This window comes from Mustelus asterias, unplaced genomic scaffold (assembly GCF_964213995.1).
Source record: "Mustelus asterias unplaced genomic scaffold, sMusAst1.hap1.1 HAP1_SCAFFOLD_679, whole genome shotgun sequence".
Classification (NCBI taxonomy): domain Eukaryota; kingdom Metazoa; phylum Chordata; class Chondrichthyes; order Carcharhiniformes; family Triakidae; genus Mustelus; species Mustelus asterias.
Window position 1 is genome coordinate 92,501 of NW_027590628.1, and position 13,693 is coordinate 106,193.

The 13,693-nt window shown below is 49.7% G+C and overlaps 1 long non-coding RNA gene across 1 annotated transcript in view; it reads right to left on the reverse strand.

Moving 5' to 3' along the window:
- LOC144487256 (uncharacterized) overlaps positions 1-1,687 on the reverse strand; it is a 37,961-nt gene extending 36,274 nt beyond the window's left edge. Inside the window, exon 1 of the long non-coding RNA XR_013496382.1 lies at positions 1,627-1,687. This is a non-coding gene — a long non-coding RNA (uncharacterized LOC144487256). The remainder of the gene's footprint in view (positions 1-1,626) is intronic.
- Positions 1,688-13,693: the final 12,006 nt, after the last annotated feature.

The window sequence follows — 13,693 nt, forward strand, 5'->3', positions numbered from 1 at the left end:
ACTCGTTGGCGGGGGAGGAAGTGGAAACGGATACGATTGTGACTTTTCAAGGGCGTCTTGACAAAGACATGAATAAGATGGGAATGGAGGGATATGGTCCCCGGAAGGGTAGGGGGTTTTAGTTCAGTCAGGCAGCATGGTCGGTGCAGGCTTGGAGAGCTGAAAGACCTGTTCCCGTGCTGTAATTTTCTTTGTTCTATCTTTGGAGTGTGGGATGAAACCGGAGCACCCGGAGAAAACTTCAGCTTCTGTCCATGTCCAGGACACTGCAGGTAACAGAAAATGATTCACTCTGGTCTGCGATTGTACATCTCGTGTGTGTCTCAGTGTCAGCTCTGAAACATGCACAGCACAATCCCATCCTGTTTCTGTGTCTCTCTGCCTCTGTGTCTGTATCTCTCCCTCTCGCTCCATCTCTCTCCCCATGACTGAAACAAACTAGAGTTTAAATCCCACACTGGGATGCTGTTCAATGTGAGTTCAGTTTTCCCAGAAATAAAAATCCTCACAGCTGCGTATCTGTCACATTTCAAATACTAACATTACTTGAGTGAAGAGACAACTCTGTCAGAAATATCTCAGTGCTGCGTTCACACAAAATGGCCACTGGGAAGAAACGCCAAATGGCTGCCTGATATTTGTGGATATTTTTCACAGATTCCCAGAAAGGGAGAGATGGACAGAAGACACAGACACAGAGAGTGAGAAAAAGAGAGAGACACAGATTGATGGAGGTATAAAAGCTTTCCCTTTACCTGCACATGATTTAACTTGTTCCCAGTTGGTTTATGGATTCTCTCATCAACTTATTGTCCAAAGTGCATCACCTCACATTTCTCAGTGTTGGAGTTAACTGTCTGACCGTTTCATTTCAATCTCCTCTGCACCCGCTCTCAAACACAAATAATTGTCTGGTAGAAAGTGAGAAGGAGCCTCGACAGAGAGGTTGGGAAGGATTGAATGGGGAGAGGCAGAAACCCTCAACACATTTCAAAACAACACTGATTTCCACTTGAAGGAATAACTTCTCCACCCCAACACTATCCCGTCATTCTCGATAAGCCCATGCTGCCCGTGTTCTGTGATAAATTACACGCAAGTGAAAAGATGATTTTAAATAGTGGGGTTACATTTGCCACCCCCCAATCTGTAGGAACTGCTCCAGAGTCTATAGAATTTTGGAAGATGACCAGCAATGCATCCAATATTTCCAGCGCCGCTTCCTTTAATACTCTGGGATGTAGATTATCAGGCCCTGGGGCTTTGTCAGCCTTTAACCCCATTCATTCCCCCAGCACCATTTTCTTACTAATACTGATTTCCTTCAATTCAATTCCACACTATCACTAAACCATTGGTTCCCTAACATTTCTGCCAGGTGATCTGTGCCTCTTTTGTGAAGACAGAACCAAAGTATATCTTCAATTCTTCTGCCATTTCTTTGCTCCCCATTATAATTTCCCCGGAGAGATGGAGAGAGGCAGAGTCACTGAGAGATAGGGATGAGAGAGTAATGCAGAGAGTAACAGTGAGATATTCAGGTGGGCAAGCAGCTCATAGTGGGGTACAACAAGGATCACTCCAAAGCCACAGATATTGCCTCATGTTGCCGCTGTCGCCATTTACCTTAAATCAGCATCCTCTGCTTCCCAAGCTTTCCCCCAATGTGCCGATTATCTCAAAGCCGATCCTCTCAGTCCCAGGACATCACTGCAGGAGTTCCTCAGGGTAAGTGTCCGAGGCCCCAACCATCTTCAGGTGCTCCATCACTGACCTTCCCTCCATAGGTGAGATGTTCGCTGATGATCGCACCATTCACAACTCCTCAGATTGTGAAATAGTCAATGCCGGAATACTGAGCAGGACAGGCAGCATCTGTGTAAAGAGAAGCAGATTCTGGGACTGGGGGACTGAGAGACAGGAAGATAGTGAAACACACACAAACTCACTGACAACAAACGCAGTGATGCACACACACACACACACAGATACACGCACAGTCTCACACACAGACACACACACACAGATAGAGAACACTCCCACAGTCTCACTCACAATATCCTAATCCCCCTGGCATTAAGGGGCAATTTATCATGGCCAATCAACCTAACGCACGCATCTTTGGAGTGTGGGAGGAAATCGGAGCACACGGAGGAAACACACACAGACACGGGGAGAACGTGCAAACTCCACACAGACAGGCACCCGAGACCGGAATTGAACCCGGGTCCGTTGCACTGTGAGGCAGCAGAGCTAACCACTGTGCCACCAATGTTGTCCTTCATTGCAAGAGGATTGGAGTAGAAGAGCAAGGATGTCTTACTGCAGCTGGACAGGGCCTCGGTGAGACCACACCTGGAGTCTTGTGTCCAGTGTTCCTCTCCTTATCTGAGGAAGGATGTACTTGCCACAGAGGGAGAGCAGTGAATGTTCACCAGACTGATTCCTGGGATGGCAGCATTGATGTCTGAGGGGAGATTGGGTCGGCTGGGCCTGTATTCACTGGAATGGAGAAGAGTGAGCGGGGATCTAATTGAAAGGTATAAAATTCTGACAGTGCTGGACAGGCTGGATACAGGGATATTGTTGCCTCCGGCTGGGGGTGTCTGGAACAAGGGGTCACAGTCTCAGGATACGGGGGAGGCCATTTGGGACTGAGATGAGGGGAAACCTCTTCACTCAGAGGGTGGTGAACCTGTGGAATTCTCTCCCACAGAAAGCTGTGGAGACCAAGTCACTGAATATATTTAAGAAGGAAACAGATAGATTTCTAGACTCTAAAGGTGTCGAGGTGTATGGGGAGAGCGCTGGGGTATGGCATTGAGACAGAGGATCGGCCATGATAGTGTTGAATGGTGGGTCAGGCTCGAAGGGCTGAATGGCCTCCTCCTCCTCCTATTTTCTATGTTGGCGTGACCGCCCCAAGTCTCTTTGGGCCTCCACTCTTTCCAGCAATTGGAGATAACTTTCTTCACTGTCCACTATGCCACCAATCTTGGTGTAGTCTGCAAACCTACTAACCATGCCCCCTATATTCTCATCCAAATCATTAATATAAATGACAAATAACAATGGGCCCAGCACTGATCACTGAGGCACACTGCTGATCACAGGCCTCCAGTTTGAAAAACAACCCTCTACAACCACCCTCTGGCTTCTGTCAAGAAGCCAATTTTGTATCCATTTAGATACCTCACCCTGGATCCCGTGAGATTTAACCTTATGCAACAACCTACCATGCGGTACCTTGTCAAAGGCCTTTCTAAAGTCCATGTCGACAACAGCAACTGCACTGCCCTCATCTACCTTCTTGGTTTCCCCTTCAAAAAACTCAATTAAATTTGTGGGACATGATTTTCCACTCACAAAGCCATGCTGACTGTCCCGAGTCTAATCAGTGCCTTAGGTGATTTAGTCATGGTGAATGCACGGGCTTACGGGGATAAGGTGGAGGGGACAGGATAGGGTGGAGGGGAGGGCCTGGGTAGGCTGTTCTTTCAGAGAGACAGTGCAGACTCGATGGGCGGAATGGCCTCCTTCTGCACTGCAGGGATTCTATGAGAGACCTTTGCATGGTCCTGCCCTGCCTGTTACAATTCCCAAGGTGGGCGGGATGGGAAACTTCCACACTAAGTGTCAACTTAGCACGGCCAATCCACCTAACCTATTCATCTTTGGGCACTAAGTGGCAACGTAGCATGGTCAATTCACCAAATCTTCACATTTTTGGACACTAAGGGGCAATTTACCATGGGTAATCCACCTAACCTACTCATCATTGGACACCAGGGAACAACTTAACATGGCCAATCCACCCAACACGCACACCTTTGAATCTCAAGGGGCAATTTAGCATGGCCAATCCACCTAACATGCAGATATTTGGACATTAAGGGGCGATTTAGCATGGCCAATTCACCCAAGCTTCGCATTTTTGGACTCTTAAGGGCAATTTAGCATGGCAATCCACCTAACCTACACATCATCCTGTCTCTCTCTCTTTATATCTCTTTGTATGTTCGTGTGTGTCTCTCTATCTCTCTGACGCTCTCTGAATAGATCTGTGTGTGTGTCTCTGTCACTCACTCTCTTTCTGAATATATCTGTGCATCTGTTTTGCTGTCTCTCTCCCTTAGTCACTTACCCTCTCCCTCCCTCTGTCTCTCTACCTTCTCTCCTCACCCTCCATCACTCCCTCTCTCTGTATGTTGGTCTGTACATCTATATGTGTGTGTTAGTCTTTCTATGTATCTATCTGTCTTACTGTGTTTCTCTCTCTCCCTCTCCCTGTGTATTTGTGGGTGCCTGTCTGTGTGTCTTTCTATATATTTCTGAGTATCTGAGAATATCTGCCTCTGTATATATCGCAGCATATCTGTGTGTGCGTCTCCATATATCTATGTGTGTCTATGTATAGATGCTGGCACGGTGGCATAGTGGTTAGCACAATTACCACACACCGCCAGGGACCCAGATTCGATTCCCGGCTTGGGTCACTGTCTGTGTGGAGTCTGCACGTTCTCCCCGTGTCTGCGTGGGTTTCCTCCGAGTGCTCTGGTTTCCTCCCACAGTCTGAAAGACGTGTTGGTTAGGGTGCATTGGCCATGCTACATCCTCCCTCAGTGTACCCGAACAGGCGACTAGGGAATTTTCACACTAACTTCATTGCATTGTTAATGTAAGCCTACTTGTGACACTAATAAATAAACTTTACAGAAAAGAAACTTTCTATCTTTGATAGAGAGGTTAAGATGATTCCATTTCACATCTTCCTGCTTTGGGGAAATGGGAGTTATCTTTGCATTTACAAGGATATGGGGAGGGAGGTGTTTGAATGGACATTCAGCTTTTTGGGTGATTAAAGTGTCAATTTGTTTCCAGAAGCTGTTTACAGTGATTGTCCCGAGAGATTGTATTGTTTCAGTGATGTCGACGTCTCCAATACTTCAGACAGAGGAAGGAAACAATATACAAAAGGAAAGATTGGGGGAATCACTACATTGAAGGTGTGAGGCCTCACCACTCTCTGTCTGGTTTTGTTCTGAAATCTTTACATTTTTAAACACTGAAACCTCTTGCCCTTGTTGGGAATATCACTGCGGTTTGAGAAAAGCAAACACTGATCCCACACTAAACACCCCCCCCCAACACAGGACTGAGCAGAGAGTGTGAAATGGAACTGCTGTCAGAGTGGATTATTGTTATAGATGGATAAGAAACACTCCTCCATGTTCAAACCTGTCTCCTGTTTCTGTAGCGTTTCGGGCTCCCCTGACACACAACTACAGAGAGAGACACAAAGATACAGAGAGAGAGACACACAAAGATACAGAGTGAGAGAGATACAAACATACAGAGACAGAGACACACAAAAATACAGAGAGAGGAACACAGATACAGAAAGAGACAAGGGAGACACAGAGAGAGGGAGACACAGAGAGAGAGACACACAGAAAGAGAGAGACAGAGAGAAAGAGTGACAGAGAGAAAGAGTGACAGAGAGAAAGAGTGACAGAGGGAGAGGGACACAGAGAGAGAGACAGACAGAGAGAGAGACAGACAGAGAGAGAGACAGACAGACAGACAGAGTGAGACAGAGAGAGAGAGACAGAGAGAGAGACAGAGAGAACGAGAAAGATAGAGCGAGAAAGAGAGAGAGAGATAGAGAGAGGGAGAGAGAGAGAGACAGACAGAGAGACACAGAGAGGGAGACAGAGATAGAGCGCGACAGAGACAGAGTGACACAGAGAGAGAGAGAGACACACACAAAGAGAGAGAGAGACAGAAAGAGAGAGAGAGAAAGAGAGAGGGACAGAGAGAGACACATTGAGAGAGAGAGAGACAGATACAGAGAGAGAGACCGACAGAGACAGACATAGAACATAGAACATAGAACATAGAACATTACAGCGCAGAACAGGCCCTTCGGCCCACGATGTTGCACCGACCAGTTAAAAAAATAAAAAAATAAAAAAAAACTGTGACCCTCCAACCTAAACCAATTTCTTTTCGTCCATGAACCTATCTACGGATCTCTTAAACGCCCCCAAACTAGGCGCATTTACTACTGATGCTGGCAGGGCATTCCAATCCCTCACCACCCTCTGGGTAAAGAACCTACCCCTGACATCGGTTCTATAACTACCCCCCCTCAATTTAAAGCCATGCCCCCTCGTGCTGGATTTCTCCATCAGAGGAAAAAGGCTATCACTATCCACCCTATCTAAACCTCTAATCATCTTATATGTTTCAATAAGATCCCCTCTTAGCCGCCGCCTTTCCAGCGAAAACAATCCCAAATCCCTCAGCCTCTCCTCATAGGATCTCCCCTCCATACCAGGCAACATCCTGGTAAACCTCCTCTGCACCCTCTCCAAAGCCTCCACATCCTTCCTGTAATGTGGGGACCAGAACTGCACACAGTACTCCAAGTGCGGCCGCACCAGAGTTGTGTACAGTTGCAACATAACGCTACGACTCCTAAATTCAATCCCCCTACCAATAAACGCCAAGACACCATATGCCTTCTTAACAACCTTATCTACTTGATTCCCAACTTTCAGGGATCTATGCACACATACACCTAGATCCCTCTGCTCCTCCACACTATTCAAAGTCCTCCCGTTAGCCCTATACTCAACACATCTGTTATTCCTACCAAAGTGAATTACCTCACACTTCTCCGCATTAAACTCCATCCGCCACCTCTCGGCCCAACTTTGCAACCTGTCTAAGTCTTCCTGCAAACTACGACACCCTTCCTCACTGTCTACCACACCACCGACTTTGGTGTCATCAGCAAATTTGCTAATCCACCCAACTATACCCTCATCCAGATCATTAATAAATATTACAAACAGCAGTGGCCCCAAAACAGATCCCTGAGGTACACCACTTGTAACCGCACTCCATGATGAATATTTACTATCAACCACCACCCTCTGTTTCCTATCCGCTAGCCAATTCCTGATCCAATTTCCTAGATCACCCCCAATCCCATACATCTGCATTTTCTGCAGAAGCCTACCATGGTGAACCTTATCAAACGCCTTACTAAAATCCATATATACCACGTCCACTGCCTTGCCCCCATCCACCTCCTTGGTCACTTTCTCAAAAAACTCAATAAGGTTAGTAAGGCACGACCTACCTGCCACAAAACCATGCTGACTATCACCTATCAATTCATTACTCTCCAAATAACTATAAATCCTATCCCTTATAATTTTTTCCAACATCTTGCCGACAACAGAAGTGAGACTCACCGGTCTATAATTCCCGGGGAAGTCTCTGTTCCCCTTCTTAAACAATGGGACAACATTCGCTAACCTCCAATCTTCTGGTACTATACCAGAGGCCAACGACGACCTGAAGATCAGAGCCAGAGGCTCTGCAATCACTTCTCTTGCCTCCCAGAGAATCCTTGGATAAATCCCATCCGGACCAGGGGATTTATCTATTTTCAGACCCTCCAGAATATCCTGCACATCCTCCTTATCAACTGTAATACTGTCTATTCTACTCCCTTGCAACCCAGTGTCCTCCTCAGCTATATTCATGTCCCCTTGCGTGAACACCGAAGAGAAATATTGGTTCAATGCTTCACCAATCTCCTCCGGTTCCACACATAACTTCCCTCTGCCATCTATAATTGGCCCTAAACTTGCCCTAACCAACCTTCTGTTCTTGACATACCTATAGAACGCCTTAGGATTCTCTTTAACCCTATCCGCCAAAGTCTTCTCATGTCCCCTTTTAGCCCTTCTAAGCTCGCTCTTCAACTCCCTCTTAGCCAATCTAAAGCTTTCTAGTGCACTACCCGAGTGCTCACGTCTCATCCGAACATAAGCCTCCTTTTTCTTTTTAACCAACAAAGAAACTTTTTTGGTGCACCACGGTTCCCTAGCCCTACCAATTCCTCCTTGCCTGACAGGGACATACCTATCACAGACTCGCAGTAGCTGCTCCTTGAAAAAACTCCACATGTCGGACGTTCCCAGTCCCTGTAATCTCCTAGTCCAACCTATGTTTCCTAATTCTCTCCTAATAGCTTCATAATTACCCTTCCCCCAGCTAAAACCATTGGCCCGAGGTTCATGCCTATCCCTTTCCATCACTAAGGTGAACGTAACCGAATTGTGGTCACTATCACCAAAATGCACACCAACTTCCAAGTCTAGCACCTGGTCTGGCTCATTTCCCAGCACCAGATCCAATATAGCCTCACCTCTAGTTGGCCTGTCTACATACTGAGTCAAAAAACCTTCCTGCACGCTTTGAACAAAAACTGACCCCTCTAACGAGCTAGAGCTATAACAATTCCAGTCAATATTAGTCAAGTTAAAATCCCCCATAACAATTGCCCTATTACTTTCACTCCTAAGCAGGATTGACTCCGCAATCCTTTCCTCAACCTCTCTAGAACTTTTAGGAGGTCTATAAAAGACTCCCAACAGGGTGACCTCTCCTCTCCTATTTCTAATCTCCGCCCATACTACCTCAACAGATAAGTCCTCATCAAACCTCCTCTCTGACACTGTGATACAATCTCTGACCAATAATGCTACCCCTCCCCCTCTTCTACCTCCTTCCCTACTTCGACTAAAACATTTGAACCCCGGGACCTGCAGCATCCATTCCTGCCCCTGCTCTATCCATGTCTCTGAAATAGCCACAACATCGAAGTCCCAGGTACTGATCCACGCTGCAAGTTCACCCACTTTATTGCGAATACTCCTGGCATTGAAGTATACACATTTCAAACCCTGCTCCACCCCACCTCTGCAATGCCGTGCATTGCAGTCCCCATCCATGCATCCCTCACTTTCAGCCCCACTACTCAGGATCCCTCCCCCCCCCCGAATCAGTTTAAACCTCCCTGCATGGCCTTAGCAAATTTACCCCCCAGGATATTGGTCCCCTTCTGATTAAGGTGTAGACCATCCTTCTCATAGAGGTCACACCTTCCCCAGTACGAGCCCCAATTGCTTAAGTACCTGAACCCCTCCCTCCTGCACCATCCCCTCAGCCATGAATTCAAACCTTCCCTCTCCCTATTCCTCTCTAAACTATCCCGTGGTACAGGCAAGAGTCCAGAGATAACCACACTGTCAGTCTTGGCCTTTAGTTTCCACCCCAACTCCATAAATCCCTGCCTAATATCCCCTTCCCCTATCCTCCCTATGTCGTGTGTCCCCACATGTACAATAACTTGTGGTTTATCTCCCTCCCCCCTAAGAGTCCTGAATACCCTGTCAGACACATCCCGGACCCCAGCCCCTGGTAGGCAACACACCAACCCTGAGTCCCTACCTTTAGTTCAGAGACAGAGACAGAGAGAGACAGAGCCGCAAAGAGAGAGAGACAGAGCGAGAGGGGGCCAGAAAGAGAGAGAGAAACAGAGAGACAGAGATAGAGAGAGACAGAGAGAGAGAGAGAGACAAAGACGGAGAGAGACAGAGAGAGACGGAGAGAGACAGAGGGAGACAGAGAGAGACGGAGACAGAGAGAGAGGGAGACAGAGAGAGAGGGAGACAGAGAGAGAGGGAGACAGAGAGGGAGGGAGACAGAGAGGGAGGGAGACAGAGAGGGAGGGAGACAGAGAGGGAGGGAGACAGAGACGGAGGGAGACAGAGACAGAGGGAGACAGAGAGAGACGGAGACAGAGAGAGAGGGAGACAGAGAGAGAGGGAGACAGAGAGAGAGGGAGACAGAGAGGGAGGGAGACAGAGAGGGAGGGAGACAGAGAGGGAGGGAGACAGAGAGGGAGGGAGACAGAGAGGGAGGGAGACAGAGAGGGAGGGAGACAGAGAGGGAGGGAGACAGAGAGGGAGGGAGACAGAGAGGGAGGGAGACAGAGAGGGAGGGAGACAGAGAGGGAGGGAGACAGAGAGGGAGGGAGACAGAGAGGGAGGGAGACAGAGAGGGAGGGAGACAGAGAGGGAGGGAGACAGAGAGAGAGGGAGACAGAGAGAGAGGGAGACAGAGAGAGAGGGAGACAGAGAGGGAGGGAGACAGAGAGGGAGGGAGACAGAGAGAGAGGGAGACAGAGAGAGAGGGAGACAGAGAGAGAGGGAGACAGAGAGAGAGGGAGACAGAGAGGGAGGGAGACAGAGAGGGAGGGAGACAGAGAGGGAGGGAGACAGAGACAGAGGGAGACAGAGACAGAGGGAGACAGAGACAGAGGGAGACAGAGAGAGACGGAGACAGAGAGAGAGGGAGACAGAGAGAGAGGGAGACAGAGAGAGAGGGAGACAGAGAGGGAGGGAGACAGAGAGGGAGGGAGACAGAGAGGGAGGGAGACAGAGAGGGAGGGAGACAGAGAGGGAGGGAGACAGAGAGGGAGGGAGACAGAGAGGGAGGGAGACAGAGAGGGAGGGAGACAGAGAGAGAGGGAGACAGAGAGAGAGGGAGACAGAGAGGGAGGGAGACAGAGAGGGAGGGAGACAGAGAGGGAGGGAGACAGAGACGGAGGGAGACAGAGACGGAGGGAGACAGAGAGAGACGGAGACAGAGAGAGAGGGAGACAGAGAGAGAGGGAGACAGAGAGAGAGGGAGACAGAGAGGGAGGGAGACAGAGAGGGAGGGAGACAGAGAGGGAGGGAGACAGAGAGGGAGGGAGACAGAGAGGGAGGGAGACAGAGAGGGAGGGAGACAGAGAGGGAGGGAGACAGAGAGGGAGGGAGACAGAGAGGGAGGGAGACAGAGAGGGAGGGAGGGAGACAGAGAGGGAGGGAGGGAGACAGAGAGGGAGGGAGGGAGACAGAGAGGGAGGGAGACAGAGAGGGAGGGAGACAGAGAGGGAGGGAGACAGAGAGGGAGGGAGACAGAGAGGGAGGGAGACAGAGAGGGAGGGAGACACAGAGGGAGGGAGACAGAGAGGGAGGGAGACAGAGAGGGAGGGAGACAGAGAGGGAGGGAGACAGAGAGGGAGGGAGACAGAGAGGGAGGGAGACAGAGAGGGAGGGAGACAGAGAGGGAGGGAGACACAGAGGGAGGGAGACACAGAGGGAGGGAGACAGAGAGGGAGGGAGACAGAGAGGGAGGGAGACAGAGAGGGAGGGAGACAGAGAGGGAGGGAGACAGAGAGGGAGGGAGACAGAGAGGGAGGGAGACAGAGAGGGAGGGAGACAGAGAGGGAGGGAGACAGAGAGGGAGGGAGACAGAGAGGGAGGGAGACAGAGAGGGAGGGAGACAGAGAGGGAGGGAGACAGAGAGGGAGGGAGACAGAGAGGGAGGGAGACACAGAGGGAGGGAGACACAGAGGGAGGGAGACACAGAGGGAGGGAGACACAGAGGGAGGGAGACACAGAGGGAGGGAGACACAGAGGGAGGGAGACACAGAGGGAGGGAGACACAGAGGGAGGGAGACACAGAGGGAGGGAGACACAGAGGGAGGGAGACACAGAGGGAGGGAGACACAGAGGGAGGGAGACACAGAGGGAGGGAGACACAGAGGGAGGGAGACACAGAGGGAGGGAGACACAGATGGCGGGAGACAGAGACAGAGAGAGGGACAGAGAGAGAGAGGGACAGAGAGAAAGTGAGAGAGAGAGGGACAGACCAAGAGCGAGACAGAGAGAGGGACAGACCAAGAGAGAGACAGAGAGAGAGCGAAAGCCGGAGAGAGGGACAGAGAGAGAGAGGGAGAGACAGCGAGAGGGAGAGACAGCGAGAGGGAGAGACAGCGAGAGGGAGAGACAGCGAGAGGGAGAGACAGCGAGAGGGAGAGACAGCGAGAGGGAGAGACAGAGAGAGGGAGAGACAGAGAGAGGGAGAGACAGAGAGAGGGAGAGACAGAGAGAGGGAGAGACAGAGAGAGGGAGAGACAGAGAGAGGGAGAGACAGAGAGAGGGAGAGACAGAGAGAGGGAGAGACAGAGAGAGGGAGAGACAGAGAGAGGGAGAGACAGAGAGATTGAGACACAGAGAGATTGAGACACAGAGAGAGGGAGACACAGAGAGAGGGAGACACAGAGAGAGGGAGACACAGAGAGAGGGAGACACAGAGAGAGGGAGACACAGAGAGAGGGAGACACAGACAGAGGGAGACACAGACAGAGGGAGACACAGACAGAGGGAGACACAGACAGAGGGAGACACAGACAGAGGGAGACACAGACAGAGGGAGACACAGACAGAGGGAGACACAGACAGAGGGAGACACAGACAGAGGGAGACACAGACAGAGGGAGACACAGACAGAGGGAGACACACAGAGAGAGAGACACAGAGAGAGAGACACAGAGAAAGAGAGAGACAGAGAGAAAGAGTGACAGAGGGAGAGGGACACAGAGAGAGGGAGAGACAGAGAGAGAGAGAGACAGAGAGAGAGAGAGTGTGTGAGAGAGTGAGTGTGTGTGAGAGAGAGTGTGTGAGAGAGAGAGTGTGTGTGTGAGAGAGAATGCGTGAGAGTGTGTGAGAGAGAGTGTGTGTGAGAGAATGCGTGAGAGAGAGTGTGTGAGAGAGTGTGTGTGAGAGAGTGTGTGTGAGAGTGTGTGTGTGAGAGAGAGTGTGAGAGAGAGTGTGTGTGAGAGAGAGTGTGTGTGAGAGAGTGTGTGAGAGAGAATGTGTGAGAGAGAGTGTGTGTGAGAGAGTGTGTGAGAGAGAGTGTGTGAGAGAGAGTGTGTGAGAGAGTGTGTGTGAGAGAGAGAGTGTGTGCGAGAGAGTGTGTGTGAGAGAGTGTGTGAGAGAGAATGTGCGAGAGAGTGTGTGTGTGAGAGAATGTGAGTGAGGGAGAGTGTGTTGGAGAGAGTGCGTTTGAGAGAATGTGTGTGTGTTTGTGAGAGAGAGAGAGAGTGTGAGAGAGAGTGTGTGAGAGAGAGTGTGTGTTTGTGAGAGAGAGAGAGAGAGTGTGTGAGAGAGAGAGTGTGTGAGAGAGAGCACCCTCAACACATTTCAAAACGACACTGATTTCCACTTGAAGGAATAACTTCTCCACCCCAACACTATCGCGTCATTCTCGATAAGCCCATGCTGCCCGTGTTCTGTGATAAATTACACGCAAGTGAAAAGATTATTTTAAATAGTGGGGTTACATTTGCCACCCCCCAATCTGTAGGAACTGCTCCAGAGTCTATAGAATTTTGGAAGATGACCAGCAATGCATCCAATATTTCCAGCGCCGCTTCCTTTAATACTCTGGGATGTAGATTATCAGGCCCTGGGGCTTTGTCAGCCTTTAACCCCATTCATTCCCCCAGCACCATTTTCTTACTAATACTGATATCCTTCAATTCAATTCCACACTCTCACTCAACCATTGGTTCCCTAACATTTCTGCCAGGTTATCTGTGCCTCTTTTGTGAAGACAGAACCAAAGTATATGTTCAATTCTTCTGCCATTTCTTTGCTCCCCATTATAATTTCCCCGGAGAGATGGAGAGAGGCAGAGTCACTGAGAGATAGGGATGAGATAGTCATGCAGAGAGTAACAGTGAGATATTCAGGTGGGCAAGCAGCTAATAGTGGGGTACAACAAGGATCACTCCAAAGCCACAGATATTGCCTCATGTTGCCGCTGTCGCCATTTACCTTAAATCAGCATCCTCTGCTTCCCAACCTTTCCCCCAATGTGCCGATTATCTCAAAGCCGATCCTCTCAGTCCCAGGACATCACTGCAGGAGTTCCTCAGGGTGAATGTCCGAGGCCCCAACCATCTTCAGCTGCTCCATCACTGACCTTCCCTCCATAG